A 20,793-nucleotide genomic window follows, 5' to 3' on the forward strand; every position below is an offset into this window, starting at 1 on the left:
TATCAACCTTCTTTAATAATAATAGCAAACATTTCCAAAGTGCTTACTATGTTCTAAGTGACCATTATTATCTTATTTGATCCTCATAACAACCCTGCGAGGTAGGTGTTGTAATTATCCCAATTTTATAGGCAAGGCAAATAGAGGTGAAGTGATTTGTCCAGGTTATTCCATCTGGTAAGTCTCTGAGACCGAATTTGAACTCAGGTCTTCCTTATTCCCAGGACAGTGCTCTCTTCACTAAATCTTCAAGTTGAATGGGACCTCAGCAGTAATCCCTGAACAAAAATCCTGTAACAAGCCATCCTTTAGTCACTCCTCAAAAGACCACCCGGGACCTCCAAGTCAGCCCATCCCATTCTAAAGACAACTCTCCTCGTTAGGAAGCTTTCCCCCTAACATCAAACCTAAAAACATCTCTTTGCAGCTTCTTTCCCTAGGATTTAGCTTGGCCCCTTAGTCAGAATATGTGTGGATGAGCTATCTCTTATTATTTCTTTAACAACATAGTCGTGATTGTTAGCTATAACTTGGGGCTCTGTTTAATTCACTCTGCATCACCCCATGCAAGGTCTCTCATATTTCTTTAAAGACCTATTTGCTGTGCTATTATTTATCGCATTAATTATTAATTATTATTTATTATACTTGTTATACCACATATTCTATCATACGCATGTACTGAGAAACAAAGGCCTCCCTCTCCTGCTCTGTATTCCAGGCTGATTGGCTGTCTTGTTGTTCCCAGACTGCACCTCATCTCTCATCTCCAAACCTTTTCAAGGTTATCCCCCATTCTTAGAATGTTCTCCCTCCTGCCCTTTGCCTCTTGGAAAACTTGGCTTCCACTTCCTCCAAGAATCTTTTTTCTGATCTCACTAATTGTTTAGTTTTCTTCCATTCTCAACCATGAAATTATTGGGTGTTTATTTTCTTTATGGAAGAAAGGAAGGGAATGAACCTGTATTAAGTGCTCACAATGTGCCAGTCACTGCTCAGCCCTTGACAAATATTATCTCATTTGATGGCACCAACACTATGAGGAAGGTTTTTACAGTGAGGAAACTTGAGGAGAAAGGTTAAGTGACTTGCCCAAGGTCACCCAATTAGTAAGTGTCTGAGCCTATATTAGATTTCAATTTTTCCTCATTTCCTGATTTCACTGCTCAATTTAGCAGCCTCCAAGGTAAACTGAGGTAGTTGATAGAGAATTGATCCTCAGGCCTCTACTATATACTATCTGTGTGACCCTGAACAAGTCATTTAACCTTTCATGGTCCCAGGTGTTAGAACTGTATTGGTGAATGGAGTATGCTCACTAGGAGTTCCCTAAACAGATTAAAAAAAATAGCTTTAGTCTCCCCCAAATCATATACCTTCATTGATACAGCCATCCACCAATCAATGTACCTGGTACTTCTTTCTAGTTTGGGGTGGATTCCATTTTTTATTTTTGTTTTGTTTTGCTATTACACAAAATTCTGTTTGGAATATTTTTTTATACAAGTAGCTCTTTTTTTCCTATCCAATAATCTCCTTGGAATAAAGCTCAGGATGCTAGTTCAAAAGGCATGAGATCATTTTTTGGGGTGGGGTAGCTTGCTGTATAATTTCATATTGCTTTCCCAAAACGTTGGACTAATCTACCCCTCTACAAGCAATATGAATAACCACATGTGCGTCAGCATTGCATTTTATGTCTCTTTTTGTGAGTAAGTCCTTGTTGGTAATGAGCTACTCCTGCCTGCTTATCCCCCCTCATGTGACTTTTTCATTGCCCTTTGGGTCTCCAGCAATTGGACTTCTTATGAGAGCATGAATCATAACTATATAGCATACTTCATTACTGCAAAGATCTGTAATTTCATCAGCATGTGGCCCAGCTTTTATATTGACGTAGGTATATTGACGTAGGTAGTGCATAACCACTCCCTCCCTTAGAAGATGGTTTTTGATAGGAGGGTGAGGGAGTCTAGAAAGAAATGCCATTATCCAGGCTGAGGTGGACTTAACTAGACTGATCCTCAGTCTGGGGCCATGGGGAGAATAAGAGATAAGGTAGGTGTAGGATTTTATCAGTGTGAGGAACTCCCAAGGTGGCAGTCCTGTTCACTGGTAAAGATTCCAAGCCATCCGTGATTATTCCTAGGGAGTTAACTTAAACTATAAAGGACAGCTAGGTGGCACAGTGGATAGAGTACTGGTCTTGAATTCAGGAGGACAAGAGTTCAAATCCAGCCTCAGATACTTGACACTTATTAGTTGTGTGATCTTGGAGAAGTCACTTAACCCTGATTGCCATGCATCAGGGCCATCTCCAGCGTCCCGATTCCTACCTGGACACTGGACTCAGATGGCTCCGGAGGAGAAAATGAGACTGGTGACTGAGCACAGCCCCCCACTCCAATCCAGTTTATGTGTTTGTCATGGCATCACTTCCCTGATGTCAGGGTCTTCCTCGAGAATTAAGACAAACATTATTATCAGTGAAGGTTAGGTGACTTGATCAGGACCACACAGCTCATTCTTGCAGGGGGAATCATAGATCTAGCTCTGTGGTGGAGCTGGATGTCACTCTCAGCTCCACCTCCTCATCTGAGTCCAGTTCTTCTGATTCCAAGCCCAGGCCTCTACCCATTCCGATGTAATCTGCATGCTAGGAGAATGCTGGAGTTAAAAAAGATAGACTTTTGTAAGATGTGATGCATATGAAGACTTCAGAGCAACTCGGGAGGTTCTGAATGAGTGATATTCAAGGAAGAAAATAGAACTAGGGGGAAAAACAGACCCAGTGACTACAGTCATGTAAACAAATACTACACTGGCAAATTATGCTGAACAATCTCAGGCCTGGAAAACTAATAAGGAAACAAATCTTCCTTATCTTGTAGAGAGGTGGGGTCTAGGTAGGTGGAATGCTATATACACTATCAGAAGGCTGTATGAATTGACTTTCCTGAAAAGTGTTACTTTTTAATGGAATGGAGTTCACAGGGGGGCAGTGATGGTGAAAAAAATGATTGCTACATTAATACAAAAGACAACACAAGTGCCATTAAAAAATATGAAATTTTCTGTTGGTAGCAGAGCCATAGCTAGCCGGGCCAAATGGACCTTTGTCTCCAGCACATTAAAATTTAAAGGGTCTTAGACTCTGGAACCTAAATAGCACCTAGTTGACATAGGAAGTCAGCAGCAACTCCTCCCCACTTCTCCTAAACCACCACTCTAGGTAATAGCTTCTCCACCTCTAACTGTCCTGCCCTAGCTGTCAGTCAGGAAACATTTCTTAAACATTTATTTATTGGTTTTATTTATTTATTTAATTAATTGTTTTTTTAAAATTATTATTGTATATTTATCTTGTATATGAAAGAAAGAAAACAAACATTTGTTTATTAAGTCCCTACTATGAGCTAGACACCATGCTAAGTGTCCAGGATGTATAAAAAGGCGAAAGACAGTCCCTACCCTATTCTCCCCCTTGGTTTCAGCCTCCCTGGTGATGGTCTCACAGTTTTCTAGCATTCCCCTCCATAGTGTGTGGTCTCCTAGAATTTCTAACCCCTCCTCCCAGACCTTGATTTGGACACACTTTTTTGGTGCTTGCCCAAGACACCAGAATTGCTAGTTATAACTCTGATGGAAAGTACCCTGAGATCGCCAAAGGTGTTGCATCATTTTCCAAACCCCCAAAGGAGATTCAACCCTATCTCTTTTAGTCACTTCCAGCCTTGGCGCATTGCCTGCTTTCAGTGCAGTGATGGCTTATTGCAAGGATTTTCCCAGCTGATAGCATAACCTTTTTTTTTTTAAATTAGGACCTATGATTTCATTCTCTCTACTAATGCAGATCAATCCCAAATTGGTAACTCCTAGGCTTAAATGAGGGGTTATAAACCTGAGGCCCAGGCCCATGAACATATAAACATACACACATGTATATGCATATATATATATATATATATATATATATATTTCATGGACCTCAGGTTAATAACCTGTATGTTTATTACATGTATTAAAAATACCTGTATGTATAGATACTCATATATATTTATATTTATTGTAAGGACTATATTTCAATATAATTGGTTCCTTTGTAATCCTATATATTTTATTTTATACATTTAAAAACAATGATTCTGAGGAGGGTTCTATTCTTAGACTTCACCTGCCTGAATATTCAAACACTTCTTACCCCAATAACATTACCCCCCCCCCCAAGTAAATCTCTAAACCAGGATTCTTGGCCCTCTTTGTATCCTGGACCTCTTGGCCCCCATTTCTACAATCATGTAAACAAATAGTACACTGGTGAATTATGCTGAACAATCTCAGGCCTGGAGAACTAATAAGGAAACATATCTTCTATTTGAGCTTCAACTATTGCTCTAGGTAATTCTATAAATTTCAGAGAAAGTATGCTGACCTGCATTGGTAAAGGGAGTTTCCTCACTTGAGCAATCTCTTTGTCAATGAAATCACAAGTAGTGGATCCAGGTTCCCTCCAATTATTTGGAGGAAATCTGTTATTTTTCATGAAAGTTATCTAAAAAACTTAGAGTACCCAAAAATAAACATTTATGGAACCCAGGAAAACAGTTCAAATGGAGACTGCAAAGAAATATAGGGAAGTTTTTTGTCGTTGTTATCAAAGAAACAGCTAGAACATTTGAGCCATGTTCACATGACTACTTCTTCTGCCCCAAGGCTATCATAGTTTGGCTCCAATCTATCACTCATTACTTGCCCTTATATGCTCTATATTCCAGTTAAACTGGCTAACTTGCTGTTGCCATATACATTTCTTTCATCTCCAACCTCTACATCTTTGCAAGACCTTCCTTAATTCCTGGAATGTTCTCTCCTCTTGCACCACCTTCTTGAAATCTCGAACTTCCTTCCAAACACATGCAAGCCCTTTCCTTATTCCCCTCTCCATCCTGAAATTACTCTGTATTTATTTTCTACATAAGAGAGTGGCAAGGAACAAATTGTTCTCAATGGACCCTTAGGGATCATTTTAGACCTTTTCAGGGGATCTGTGAAGTCAAAACTATTCTCATACTAATGCTAAGATGTTTTATGCCTATTAAAATACCCCTTCCTCCAGTCCAACTACATATCTGTGTGAGACCAGATTTTCTTCAAAAACTTCAACCAAAGCAAAATATTATAACTGATGGACTGAAGAAGCAGATAGGAGAATCTAGTAGTTTTCTATGGAGACAGGTATAAAGGAGATTTGTAATGCTATGTAAAACAATGCCCCTCCTCTTACTATTTTTTTGGTTTTCAAAAACATAGTTGTTTTGCATAAAAATATATTAATACACGAGTTTGTTTTTATTCTGAAATTAATAAATCAATATTTTAAACTCTTATCAGTTTAAATTTTGTAGATAGTAAACACTGATAGATATAACCCACATAAACAAAAATTCTTTTGGTGGAGGCTTTCAATAATTTTGGGGAATGAAAAAGGTGAGATCAACAAATTTGAGTATCACCAGTGTAGTAGATGAAGAGATGTCCTCTGAGCCAGGAAGGCTGGGATTCTGTTCTGTCTCTGCCATGTACTAGCTGTGAGTCTAAATGATAAATCCCTTATCCTCTTAGGACCCCAGTCAACTCTCTAAGACCATCAATGAAATTTTAGGTCTAGACCAACATTTTGTAAGTATCTATCTATCTATCTATCTATCTATCTATCTATCTATCTATATATACATACATATATATATACATATATATATATATATGTATATATATGCTGTCTCTTCAATCCCCCCTATTCCATCCCCCCTCCAATGAAATTTTGGAGAGAGAGCAGGGCCTATTGCCTTCTTGGTCTTTGCATGTTCAGTCCCAAGTTGGGAATAGGCATAAGATCTAGTCTTGGGATTTTCTTGAGAGAAGACACTCCTTCTAGCAAAGTAATTTGGCACCACCTTTGTAACTTGGATTTTTTTTTGTTGTTTTTGCATGGCATTGGGGGATTAAGTAACTTGCCCAGGGTCACACAGCTAAGTAAATATTAAATGTCTGAGGTCAGATTTGAACTCACGTCCTGACTCCAGGGTTGGTGCTCTATCCACTGAGCCACTTAGCTGCCGCCATAACTTGGGTTCTTAAAGAGTTGCCTAGGCGATGGAGAAATTTCTCTCTAAGAGAATGTGTCAGCCATAGAGCTTAAATTCAACTCTTCTTAGTTTCAAAGCCAACTATCTCTCTATTACACTATATTATGTTGTCTCCTGTTTAGCCCTTGACAAAGTCTATTCTTCATCATTTACCTTTGGGGCTTGGATACCAATCTGGTAATTGCCTGCTCAGAAATTTGTTCTTTTTTTAGAGCTGCCTGAAGCTCCACCTCCAGCCCCATGTCCCACAAGTCAGGAAAAAAAAGAGGGGCCTTCCCTCCTTTTCAGTATCCTTTGGGCTCTATGTTCCTTTCCAGCTGAGAAAGTATATATGGTTTTGGGAGTGTCTTTACTGCTCTATCTCAAGATCTCATTGGTTGTTCCTCTACCCTTAGAATCCATTAACTGCTATCCTGCTTCCCTTTAAGCACTTAACCTCAACTAATATTTACAAAGGAGCATTTACTTGAAAGCTCTAGTAAAAACAAATATGCACTTTCCCTCAACACTTTAGGAAATACTCTATCACCTCAGCCTCTGAGTTGGGAAAGGCCCTACCTTAGCACAGCACCTACATAGCCCTGGTTCTTCCAAGTGCATGTACAGAAGTGACATAACTATCAGTTAAGTCCTTGTCTCAGCTTCTAATGGTCTCCTTCCAGAAGGTCACTAGCAAAGGTCACTTCTTCTTTGGGGTCTAGATACTGAACTGGTTACAAACCAAGACTCTGGAACTTTAGGATCCTGAGGTAGTCTCCAGAACTTTTAAAATTTACAAGATTGTAGAGGTTCTACCCTATTTTCCTAGAAAGAAAAAGAACAAATGGGAGACCTCCCATCTCTCAAGGCCACATGGTCTCCATGGGGGAAAGGTCCCAAATGCCTCTCCTCTTAAAGCATGATTTCTCAACAATTACTGTGAGTGAAGGATTCACAAAATACAGTGAAGCTGCTCCCAGTTATGGCTACACAGCCAATGGGAAAAAACTCTTCTCAACTACTTGGTTAAGAAACTAGAACCAGTTAGAGTATCTACACATTGCTCCAGCCCCTCCTTACAATTTGTGACTCTCTTCAAAGCAAGCTTCCTGGCCTCTCTTCTTACATAAATCAAGCATGTACCAGACTCTAGTTACATATGAAAGTCAAGGGATCTCATAACACAAATGGCTCAGCATCCATTTGGGAATTTTCATACTCTTTGGACTCTTGGTTCCCACCCAGAAAACTTGGGGAGATAGACGCATGGCAGTCTCTTCTACTCTGTCAACTTCCATCTGATTTTCCACTTAAGCTGGTCATCTAAATAGGACTCATATCAGATATCTTAAAGATACTTTCCAATGAACAGCCTTCACCCCTCCAGTTTGGTAGAGCATCACAGCCTCTTCCATTTACAACAAGGGGTTTGTAGAGTGTTCCAAGCAAGGAGTCTTATAACTAGAAATAGAAGGGACTTCAGCTAACATCAAAGTCCAACTCCCTCATTTTGCAGATGGCTGAAATCAGGTCCAAAAAAGATGAAGTGACATGTCCAAGGTCACACAGGTAAGAAATAGCAGAGCCAGAACACTTTGCAGAACTCCATCCTATTTTCCCCAAGCTTTGCTCCCCATTGTGGCTCTTTCAATATTGTTGCTAGTAGGCGGCCTGCCCAATAGGAGAGTCTCTAGGTTGTTCCAAGGCTGGAAGGGAATACCATTCTTTATTGAATAACATTTTCCCAAAGTCCCCTTGTAAACCCCTCCCCTCCAATCCAACCCAATTCAATTCAGCAAACTGAACCAATGTTAACACTTAAGCTAAGTTAAAAGTTGTGACAGGAACTATTGTAAGTTCTAGTTATAGAAAGAAAAGAACCAAAGGAAAAACATATAAATAGAAACTTAAGTACAAAATAAACACACAATTCCCAAGGGAAGGCCACTAGGACCTATATGCAATCACAATAGGTTTTGTGTAGGCCTGGGGTTCTTAACATCAATCTGGGGAAACTCATGGACCCTTCTTAGAATAAGGATTTTAAATGCATAAAATAAAATACAGAGAACTATAAAGGAAAATAGTGACATTGACTCACAGTGAACAAAATATATATTAAAAAAAAAAACAAACAAATCAAATCTACACACTCCAGGGTGAGGAAGCAGGGGAGGTGACCCTCAAGCTGAGGAAGGTGTCCATTTCAGACACTAGGGTCATTCTGGGCAAAGGGACAGAGAGGAAAGGTGGAAAGTCAGATTCAGCAAGCAAGTTAATTTGCCTTAGAACACAGGTGAACACAGGACCTGTAATATGCAAAAGGCCTGGAAATTTAGACTGGAGTTCATTCATGAATGACTTTAGAAATCAAACAAAGGAGTTTGTAACCTAGTCTCCACCCTCAAAACCTAGGGCTCTTTATACTGGGAAGTTAGAAGAATTTGGTTCCAGCTCTGGCTTTGTAGTTAATTTGTAATGGAATTTGGGTGGGAAAGTCCCTTCTCCTCTCTGGGTCCTTGAATGAGGAATACTAGATATCTTATTTTCTATGAGATAATTTCCAAGGTTCTCCCAACTCTGCCATTGTTTATTTGATATTTCAAGGCCCCTTCCAGCTCTGGCATTATATGAACCTTTAGCTATGATTCATCCAAGGGATGAGCAGGAGTGGCATTAAGTGCATTCTGTGGGGGCGAGGGAGATGGGGTGCTGGGGGGTTGTGGACAAAGGGATAATGGAGACATATCATAAATAATTGGCTTGAATTTTCAAAAAGCCTCTGAAATAACCTCTTCTGGAAAATCACATATGCATGTACTCCCATGCAGACAAACTCCCTGCTCCTTCTTGCCTCCCACTCCGGTTTCACCCAAATATGTGAATTCAAAATGTGCAGAAGTGAAGGGGCAGAGCAAGGGTGTCCAGAAGCCTCAGGCTGGCAGAGAGGGGCAACCTGACCACTCCTGAGACTGGGAGCCAGGAGGGAAGCTATGAAATATGCTCATTAATGAGCCCAAGAAGGAAATGACTAATAAATTAACGGAAGGAGGCTGATGACACCAAAGCACTTGGTTAATTAAAAATGTGGAGGTCTTGGAAAGACTCCTAAAGGGCCCTGAAGGCTTGGAAATGGGTGACAGGAGGCAAATGAAGTATAGCATCAGGGGCAATCAGAGAGCCTCCTTGCAGAGAGCTGTAAGAAAAACTGAACAAAAGGCAGGCCAACAAAACTCCCCCCCCTCCCAAGAAACCACCTGGGAAAATAGAGGGGCAAGATTCTAAATTCAGTTCTGCCTCTGAATCCCTGTGGACCCCCTTTTAGAACCTTGTTTTTTCCCTTTGTAAAATGTGGACATTAATATTTGCCCTCCCTTTCTTTTTCCTCTTCCTTCTCTCTCTTTCTCTGTCTCTGTCTGTCTGTCTGTCTCTCTCTCTCTTTTTCTGTCTCTCTTTTTCCCTCACTTTCTCTGTCTCTGTCTGTCTTTCTCTGTCTCTGTCTCTCTCTCTCTCTCTCTCTCTCTCTCTCTCTCTCTCTCTCTCTCTTTCTGTCTGTCTCTCTTTTTCCCCCTCACTTTCTCTGTCTTTGTCTGTCTATCTGTCTGTCTGTCTGTCTCTCTCTCTCTCTCTGTTTCTGTCTGTCTGTCTGTCTGTCTCTCTCTCTCTCTCTCTCTCTGTTTCTGTCTCTCTTTTTTCCCTCACTTTCTCTGTCTCTCTCCCTCCCTCCTTTTCTCCTGACTCTCCCACTCTGAGTCTCCTCCCCCACCCTCTCTCCCTCTCCTTTTCCTTCTTTTTCCCAGAGCTGTTTTGAGGAAGGAATGTATAAATGCATGAAGAGCACTTTGTAACCATCAAGCAGATCTAAATGTCATCTCTCTAAATTAATATTTTTATTCACGGTAGTAATAACCTCCCAGCATCTTTCCCACAGTTCCTCATCACTTAAAAATTTCCTTATCAGTGGTCTTATTGTGTGTGTGTGTGTGTGTCAGAGAGAGAGAGAGAGAGATAGACAACCAGAGTGCATGTGTGTGTGTGTGTGTGTGTGTGTGTGTGTGTGTGTGTTCTGTGTCTCCCTCCCTCCTCCTTAGGCTATTGCAGTATGGTCTTATGTTGTTTCAAATCAGCCAGTAGGGTCTAGGGAATGGTACCAAAGCCTTGACTGTCAGTGAGATCAGAGAGATTGAGAAGCTGTTTTTCCCTTTTTCCTTTCCAGCTTTTCCACTTCAGCTCTAGGCAGGAAGTGAGAAGAAGGTCACAGTGAAAGGCCCATTTGCAAAATGCTTGGGCATACCCCTCTCACAGACGGGGTGCCTTTTATTTCTTTTCTTTTCTTTCTTAGTAAATATTACGTTATTTTTTCGAATCCATGAAAAGATAATTTTTAACATTAATTTTTATAAGATTTTGTGCACCAAATTTTCTCCTCCCAACCTCCCTCCTCAACACAGCAAGAAATCCGATATAAGTTCCACTTACGCAGTCATGTTAAACATATTTCCATATTAGTCATGTTGTAAAAGAAGTAGAACAAAAGGGAGAAAGCAGGAAAAACAAAGTTCTCTTCAATTTGCCTTCAACCTCCATAGACCTTTTTCCATCTTGAATCTTTTGGAATGATCTTGGATCATGGTATTGTTGGAAAGAGCTAAGTCAGTCATAATTGATTACCTCATATTGTTGCTGTTAATGTGTACAATATTCTCCTGGTTCTTTTAACTTTACTCAGCATCAGTTTATGTAAGTACTTTTCAGATTTTTCTGAAATCCGCCTGCCTATCAATTCTTATAGCGCAATGATATTCCACTACATTCCTATAAAGGAGTATCTTTTCTCTGGAAAGTTTCAGTAAATGATCCCAAATGAATTGAAGGACTCCTGGAAGACGGGTCTCATTCCTTTCTCAGGAGATATGGATCCTAAAGTGGTAGTCACCATGTCTTCCTCCCATTAAGAAGTCCTAAAAGGGAAGGATTAGCTTTATTCTATTGTCCTCAGAAGGTCAAACTATTACCAAGGGGGGGGGGGGCAAAGGAGAGTTGCAGAAAGGTAGGTTTGAGAGGCCAAGAAAAATGTCCGAATTACTAGAGATGTTGGAAAGTGATGTGGAGATGGGAGTGAGATTCATGAGATCAGGGAAGGTGCATCTCTTAGCATATGGGGGCTTCCCAGAAGACAAGGTCCATGTCTTCTGCTTCTCTGTCCCTCCCCCTAGAGGAATCTTACCAGTGCTACTCCTATAGTATTATGTACTAAGCTGAATGCTAGACTAAGAGTTAGGAGGCCTGTCCGACTTTGAATTCAGCCTCTGATCCTTATTAGCTATGTGGCCAGAGGACGATCATTTCCCTTCTGGACCTTAGTTTCCTCATCTTTTAAATGGGAAGAATAATTCTTGCAACAATTTGCCCCATAGGTTTGTTATTAGAATATGTGTGACACAAAGCTTTGTGAACCTTCAGGCTCTATAGATGTGCTATTTATTTACTGTTATCCAAGCAAACTGATAGTAAGGACTCAGAGGTGTCCCACCAGGCAGTACTGTACCGTTAGTACACAATATATAATCCTACCCACGATTCTCACCAACTGAAAAGAGAGGAATATTACAGAGGATCACAGACCTAGAGCTGGAAAGGATCAGAGAGGCCATCTGGTCTTGCTCCCTTTATTTTACAAAGGAAGAAACTGAGGCCCGTGGAGACCAGGTGACTCATCCAAGGTCACATAGCTAGTTAGTAAACATTAGAGGTGGCATCTGAATCCGGAGCTCTTCCCACTGATGCAGATTATTGGAGAAGGGGGTGGGGGGGGGGAAGTAGAGCATCATTTCCCAGTCTTGGCAGAACCCAGTTTTCCTGTAAGGTATAATGGGCAAGATGGGGGAAGGGCTCATGGCTGGCTCAGTTCCTCCAGAGTTGGAAATCTATCCAATCTCCCAAACCCAGAGGGAAGTGATGGCTGGGGTGAGGGTCAGTGGGACCTCACTTCACTGTTAAGTTTTTATTCTTGTGTTCTATTTCTTGATATATGGCTCACCGTAATGAAATTTTGAGTGAGATTAACGGTAATTCCTGTACTTATTAGGCGATCAGGGTTTAAAACTGTTGTTAAAGAGGATGAGCTGTTCATTCTGGTAATGCAATTAACTACCCAACATAGCTAATATTCTATTTTAGAGAAGACGAATTTTTGATTAATGACCCATTTGATTTCCCGCATCTTGTTAGCGGAGAGTCACATTTTCTGTGAGAGAGCTGAAGTGATTATAGAGTTGGAAAATTTGGAGTCTTCAGGTGGGTGAGACAGTTACTCTTCACTCATTCAATCCCTTTAGCCCAATGGGGCCAATAAGATGTGTTCCTCTGTTTAATAGCAATACCTAACACTTATGTAACCCTACGGGCAAATGTTTTACAATTATTATCTCATTTGATTTTTATAATCCTGGGAGGGAGGTGCTTATTATTATGAACCCCATTTCATGGATGAAGAAACTGAGACAGACAGTGGTTAAATGATTAGCCAAGAGTCATACAACTAATGTCTAAGGTCAAATTTGAACTCAGGTCTTCTTCACTCCAGGTTCAGCACTCTTTCTGCTGGGTTATCTAGCTGCCTTTATCTATAACACATGCGATGGTGTAGGGGAGAGAGAAGGTTGAATTTATAGTCAGAGAACCTAGGTTCAAATTCTACCTCTATCATTTACCATCTGAGAAACCTTAGGTAAATCTTTTAACTTCCCTGAGCTCCAGTTTCCTCTTCTGTAAAATAGGGAGGGGGGGGAGAGGGAGGTCAGACTAAATGTCCTCTGAGATCCATTTTAGTTCTGGCTCTAGAATACTATGTGTGAACTTGGACGAGTGACTTCACCACTTTAAGCTTTGGTTTTCTCCTTTATAAAATTAATCAAAATGAATGAGGCACCTAAGTGGCTCATTGGTTAGAGTGGGGAGACCTAGCAGAATCAGGAAGACCTGAGTAAAAGTATGTCCTCAGACATATTTACCAGCTGTGTAATATTGCACAGGACACTTAACTTCTGTTGGTCTCGGTTTCATCAACTGTAAAATGGGAATAATTATGTCATCTACTGCTCATGTATTTTGTGAGTTTCAAATGAGATAATAGTACAGAAGTTACTACAGTGTCAGGTACATAGTAGGTGTTACATAAATGCTAGCTAGTTAACTGTAAAATTGAAGGTATTAAACCAGATGACCTCTGAGTCCCCTACCAAGGTCTTATTTGTGGTCTCTGCATGACCATGGGCAAGGGACATTCCTGTCAATGAATTATCTCTTCCAGCTCTAAGTCAATAAATCTATGGACATGTTGATTGAGAATGAGGAGTGTGAGAAGAATACCAGACCTTCAAAGAATCCCTAAATTGAGAGGGGTCTTGTAAGTTATAGGTTTTAGAGCTGGAAAAGAACTTTGAGCTTAGCCCATTTGAGTTGCCATCTGACCACCTAATTTTGAGAAGAAGGCGACTGAACCACAGAGAGGATAAAGGATTTACCCAACAGTACACAGATGGGAAAGAGCAGAGTTAGAATTTGAACCCAGACTCTCTGAGTTCCATCAATCACTCTTCCCACTGTATAAAGTTGCAATAGTCTGTTATAGAAGCATAAAAATTGGAGCTAGAGGGGTTTAGGATTCATCCTGCCCAGTCTCTACCTGCATGGAAATTCTTTTTTTAACATCTCTGACGAGTGGTCATCTAACCTCTACTTTGATGGTCCCCAGTGGCAGGGAACCATCTCACCAAAGTAGCCCATAACCTTTTGGGACAGCTGCAACTTGGAGCAAAATTCCCCTTATATTGAGATGAAAACTGCCTTTCTGTGAAGTACAATCAATGCTCCATTCCTCAAGGTCAAACAGAAAGAGTGGGATTCCAGGATGGTAACAGTGAAAAGAACATTGTTTCTGGAGTCTGATCACTTGAGTTCAAAGTCTGCCTCAGGTGCTTACTTTTTGCTAATCACTGTTCTTTTTGTGTTTCAGTTTCCTTATCTATAAAATGAAGGCACTGGATGGCTCTAGATCTGTGATCCTTTATGTGACTTTTGATAAATTGTTTTCCCTACTTGGGCCCCAGTTCCTCATCTATAAAATGAGGGAGCAGTCCCTTCTAGCTTAAGGTCTAGAACCCTTTCCTTGATGCCAACGTTTCAGAAACCTGTATAATGGCAACTGGTACTTGGCCATGTGATGGGATCTCCACAGGTAGAGAGTGAGAAGGTTGCTTCCAGTAAAAGTGCCCTGGAGCAGTTTGAATTGGTTCTAGTTTGCTATGTGGGGAATGTCAGCCTTTTGGACTGACTGCAGTTGGGGAACTGGAACTGGGGGAAATCTTAGCCTCCACCATCTCTCTTCATCTGCTCCCTCTTGATTTGATCCCTTTGTTGATGGCGTCTGATGAGAGACAGTGCTTGTAAGAGGCCTTGGGCCTGCTCCTCTTGAGACCATAGAAAAGGGACCTCCATTATTTGCCTCCTTTTGGTGAAGGAATTGGAGATAATAACCTCATGAGTTTCAAAAGTCGGGAGAGTGAGCCTCTTGACATCCTAGCATTCCAAATTTCAGTTTCTGTAATCAGTTCATCATAAGTATCCTGCAAAGCCAAAGAGTGGCTTTCAGGACCCATTCCCAATGATGAGATGAAGACTCATCTAACAATCATCATGCATTTGAATTTAACCTTAGTGAGCATAATGTTATGGAGAAACTGTGCTAAAAGTGAGCCTCCCCTTCTCAGAGAAGGGGCATAGAGGAGAGAATGTGTTCTTGAGGAGCTGAGGGGGGCAGGTATTTGAATTTTTGTTCTTGCTATATGTTCAGAGTAAACATTCTTTCTAAAAGCAAAATCATGATTATTGGCCCAATGGACGTGCAACATCAATTATTGACACAGCCATAGAGGAACTCAACTGGGGGGGGGGCGCTCAGGACTACGGTATTAGGGAAAGCCAATCTCCCAAAGCTCTCAAGGTACCTTTAGAACCCTGAGAGAGTAATACAGCGGTGCTAGTGAGCCAGAGAATGTTCATTATTCATGAAGAGAGTTAGCATAGACCTTCATGTTATCACAGGCCTTCTCTGGGTTAAGCAACAATAGTTTCATCAAATGAAGGGCAATCTGGGCTAAAGGAGTTTCATAGGGGACTTCCTCAGGGGAGAGACTTCATAAATATCTACCTTGAAGGTCGATTGGCTCTACTTTCTTTTGGGAGCAGAACATCTTTGTCAGAGATTACTTTCTTATTCTCAGATTTTTTTTCTCTGTCTATAATGAGAAGACAAATTTCATTATTTGGTCTAAATAATGTCTCAGTGGTCAGATTCATGGTGAAAATTCTGTATCTCATCAATAAATTCTTCCTTCCCCCCTCCTTGGCTGAAGGTCCAATGTCAATTAGGAAATCACATGGGATTATAGAACCTCAGAGTTGGGAAGGACCTCAGTGGTCTTCTAGTCTAACCCTTACTTGAGCATGAATTCCTTCTACAAGTTATTGCAAGAAGAGTCAAAGCAGCCCATCTCACTTTGCCTGATTTGATTCTCAGCAGCATCTACCTCTATCTCCTTATTCTGGGGCCAAGTAGAACAAAGCTAATTCCCCATCCAGGTGATAACCCTTCAAATAGTTGAAGACAGTATAGAGATAGAGACAGAGACAGAGATATATACAGAGATAGAGATAGGGATAGAGATGGAAATATGGGGAGAGAGAGAGAGAGAGAGAGAGAGAGAGAGAGAGAGAGTAGAGAAGCGGGGGGGAAGCTAGGTGGCATAGTGGATAGAACACCGGCCCTGGAATTAGGAGGACCTGAGTTCAAATTCTGCCTCAGACACTTACTAATTACCTAGCTGTATGACCTTGGGCAAGTCATTCAACCCCATTGCCTAGCAAAAAAGCTGAGAGAGAGAGAGAGGAATAGATAAAGAGAAAAATAGACAGAGATAGAGATACACACATGTGCAAATACATATGCATACATGGAATATATGCACATGTACAGATGCATATACATATATAGCTCTATATACATATATGTACAAACATAGATAAACATGTTTATGTATCTTCTCTTCATTTAAATGGCTCTTCACCATCCTGGTTTCTCTTCACTGGATATTACCTGGCTTCTCAGTTGCTTCCTAAAATGTGTTTAATGAAGAACCAAACATAATGGTCCAGATGTGGATTATGCCGCCCCTCTGCTCACAAACCTTTAGGAACTTACTCATTGTATCCTGAAAGCAAGCCAAAACCCTCAGCTTGGCACTCATGGTCCTTCCCAGTCTCATTCTAACCAACTCTTCCAGCCTTTTTTCCAACTGTTCCCTTTCCAGCATCCCCTGTTCCAGCCAAACCAGGTTCTTCTCAGTTCTAATAACGTGCCAGTGTTTTCCTGCCTCTGGACCTTTGCTTACACTAGTCTTTCCACTAGAAATGCTCTCCATAGCAATTCTGATGGACTAGACCTTATTCAGTCAAGGCCCAACTCAGTGCTACCTTCCCCAAGCTTTCCTTGATTTTCCCCAACTGGAAGAGAGTTCTCAATCTGAAACATCAGTGTTTTGTACCTCACTGTTGCTGATTCCCACTGTCTCCTGTGGTATAATCTGTTCAAATTTTGTCAGCCCCCACAGGGTAGCTAGGTGGTGCAGTGGACAGAGCATTGGTCCTGGAGTCAAGAAGACAAGGGTTCAAATTTGACCTCAAATACTTGATACTTACTTAGCTGTGTGACCTTGAACAAGTCACTTAACCCCATTGCTTTGCAAAAACCAAAAAATAAAAAAGATTGCCATCCCCATGAAGGCAAGGACTAGAACTTCTTTATCTCCTTTGTTCCCTCTGTATCCTTTCCTAGACGCAAGCAGTCTACATCTAAAGATAGAAACCTGTTCTGTGAGCCCTCTTTCCCTGCATGGAGGGAGTAGAGTGCTGAGTCCCCAGACATTTTATACTCAACCAGGGCTTCAGGGGGACAACCAGAAGGGAACCCTGCTCTAAATGTCTAGCAGTGGAGTGGAGATCTGATACAGTGGAAAGATTCCTGAACTTGAGGTCTGAAGGCCTGGATTTGAATTACACTTCCACTGCTTTTTAACTGTTTGACATTGGATAAGTCACTTCCTGTCTCTGAGATTCATTCAGTTGTCTTCTCTGTAAATGAGGGTAATATGCTTACTCTTTCTATCTCACTGGGTGATTGCAGGGTGAGGATTTTACAAACCAGAAGGCAAACCAGAAAGAGTCAGAGGACCTGAATATAAACTCCACCATTGAAGCTTCCTAACTGAAAGACTTTGTATAAGTCTCTTTCACCCCCCGCCGACCTCAGTTTCCTCCTCTATAAAATAAAGGGCTTAGACTAGATGATCTCTGAGATCCCTTCCAATTCTAGATCTGGGATCTTTTGTGTGACTTTAGACCAGTCCCTTCCCCTCCCAGGGTCTCAGTTTCCTCCTCTGTAAAATGAGGGAAGTAGGACTTCTAAAGTTCCTTCCAGATGAATGTTTCCTTACTTGGAGTCAGAAACTCAAAGATTGGAATCCTGGCTCTGGCAGTAACTAGCTGTGTGATGTTAGGCAAATCCATCCTTCTCTCCATTGCTCAGTTTCCTCCCCTGTAAAATGAGAATAATTTGCAGAACCTCCCCTTCAGGGATAGGGAGAGGAAAGCCTTTTGTAAACTACCATGATCCGAAGAACCAAGCTATGAAGTTCATTTCCCCAGTTCAGGGCCCCAGTCCCTGTGGGAAAGGGGAAGGGAGGGAGCCTCCAAGCTGGCCAGGGTTGAAGGCCAGGGTTTCCAGAGCAACCTGCATCATGACAGCAGTTCCTAATTCCAGCCAACACAGTCGCCACAGCCAGCCACTTAGGAACTGACTCTTCACTGACATCTAGCGGTCCCAGGTGGAAGAAACCGGAAGCAGCGAGGTGCCAGTTGGCCTTTCTAGAAACTTCAAGAATTTAGGCTCCAGGTCTGAGCCGCCCAGAGATTGGGACTGAGGGAAAACCAGTGACATAGTAGGCAGAAAGTTTGGAGATTCTGAATCAAATCTTTGACTTCATAGCTGGAAAGGACCTTAGAGAGCCCTGGAGAATAAAATCTTCCTATATCAGAACTGGAAACGATCTGAAAGATCATTAGGTTCAACCCCCTCTTTTTACAAAAAAAAAAAAACTGAGGTTCCAAATGCGGATAACTTCCTTTGAGGGTCAAATCAGACACCATCTCCTACTGCAACCTTCCCAGATTCCTCCAGTCTTCAGTTCCCCCTGCCTCAAATTAATCAGTGTATTAATACTGTATTGTATTAATACATGTATTAATTGATGACTATGAATCACACACACTGACCGGGGTAAAGAACAAAGTCAAACAATCCCTACCCTCAAAGAGCGTCCATTCTATGGAGGAGGAGACAACAGTCATATAAGAATCTCTAAAATAAATGTAAGGTAATTGGGGGGGGGTGTAGTGGCAGATACTCAGAAAAGTCTCTTAAAGGTGCCATTTGAGAAGAGTTTGGAAGGCAACTCATGACTGGACGAGGTAGAGGTGAGGAGGGAGTGCAGTCCCAGAATGGGGAAGTTTTTGCAGAGGTATGCAGATAGAAGGTGGAATGCTAGGTGGAATGTAAGAGAACCAACTGGGCTAGACTGAAGTGTTTAGGAAAGGGAGTAGTGTCTAATGAGGCTAGGAAGGTAGGGTGAAGCCAAATTGGGAAGGGCTTTCAAAGTCAAACAAAGGATAATGTGGTAGTGCCAGCCATGATAGGGAATCACCAGAGTTTATTAAAAAGGATAGTGGCATGGTCAGAGCTGGGCTTTAGTTTAGTAGCTGTGTGAAAGATGGATTGGAGTTAGAAGATACTTAAGGCAGGAGGATCATTTTGGAGGCTATTGCAATAGTCCAAGCTGGAGAGACAAGGCTTGAGCTAAAATCGTGGCTGTTTGAATGAGGAAAAGGGAATAGATAGGAAAGAAGGTGTACGGAAAAACACAGTTTCTGAAATTTGCTCCTCAGTAGAATATCAGCTCTGTCAATCAATTAAAGAACCCTTTATTAAGCATTGCCTATGTGCAAGGCAGAGACCAGGCAAAGATTGTCAGCTTCAGGGAACAGGTAGAGATTGTAGAGCTCTCTGGGGCGGGGGGGGGGGGAGAGGGAGAGAGAGAGAGAGAGAGAGAGAGAGAGAGAGAGAGAGAGAGAGAGAGAGAGAGAAACAGACAGACAGACAGACACAGACACAGAGGAAGAGAGACAGAGAGGCCGAGACAGAGACAGAGAGACAGAGAGAGACAGAGACAGAGAAAGAGAGACAGAGACCAAGAGACAAAGAGACAGAGACAGAAAGAGAGACAGAGACAGAGAGACAGACACAGAGAAATAGACACAGAAAAACAGATACAGAGACAGACAGAGACAGAGACAGAGAGACAGATGGAAACAGAGATAGAGAGACAAAGACAGACAGAGACAGAGAAACAGAGCGAGAAACAGACACAGAGACACAGAGACAGAGATAGACAGAGACAGACAGAAACAGAGAAAGATAGACAGAGAGAGACAAAGACAGATAGAGACAAACAGACACAGAAAAGCAGATAGAAAGACAGAATAAAAAGGAAAGAAGGCAGCGGAAGGGAGAGGGAGGGACAACCTGATGATTGTGGAGGGCTTTCATGGCAAACTGGGGGATTTTGTAAATCTGCCTAGGGATAATAAGGAACCTTGAGAATTAGGAGAAAGTCTGTACAGGAGAAGGGCTATGACATGGTCAGAGCTGTGTTTTAAGATTATCAATTTGGCAGATATGTGGAGGATGGATTGGAAAGAGGAAGGAGTAGAGCTGGGTACACCACTTTAGAGTTCTTTTTGAGGTCAGGGATTATTTTCTTGTTCTTGTTTTGTCTCTGCAGAGTTCCTAGTGCATGGTAAGTAGATACTTAATATCTTCAGTTTGTTTGCTGGGTAAATCAATATAATGGGTGGTCGGTAGAATATAAGGGCCTGGAGGGCAGGACCCGCTTTGTTTTTGTCTTTTCATCTTCAGCACCAAGATCAGCGCCTATCACCTAGCAGACGCATGATACCTAAATGTTTGGTGACTGATAAATATATTGTGATGACAATTGCCTTATAAAATTCTGACTGCTGATAATACAGGGTTTCTTTCAACTTTTTCATCTCCCTCCTTCCCCCCTCCTTTGTCCCCAAGATTTCCCATCCCTTGTCTCAATCCCTCAAGGTGCACCCCTTCTTCATTAGCAGTTTTCTGCCAGGAATCTCCCTTTGAACTCCCTGGGAGCTCTGCCTCAATTCCCTGGGCATTGGTATCTTACCTGTAGCATCACCTTACCTGTTCTGTGTCGCAGTCTCCAGGGCTCAACTAAGTGGCAGCAAGGTTGTCTGACATGAACTAATTCACAGTAAGGTGTGACAATGGTTTAATTGCTTATCTCCTCAGTAATATACCTGCACTGTCTTAACTGTCATCTCATCTTCCAAGGTCCCAGTTGCTTCATCTGGAACATGTTTTCATTCACTCAGCAAGGATCTATTAAATGCCTACTAATTGGTGACCATAATAATTATGGGGTTAATTGGAAGGCACTAGAAAGACTATGAGATT

The sequence above is a fragment of the Macrotis lagotis genome, chromosome X (genome assembly GCF_037893015.1).
Source record: "Macrotis lagotis isolate mMagLag1 chromosome X, bilby.v1.9.chrom.fasta, whole genome shotgun sequence".
In the NCBI taxonomy this organism is placed as follows: domain Eukaryota; kingdom Metazoa; phylum Chordata; class Mammalia; order Peramelemorphia; family Peramelidae; genus Macrotis; species Macrotis lagotis.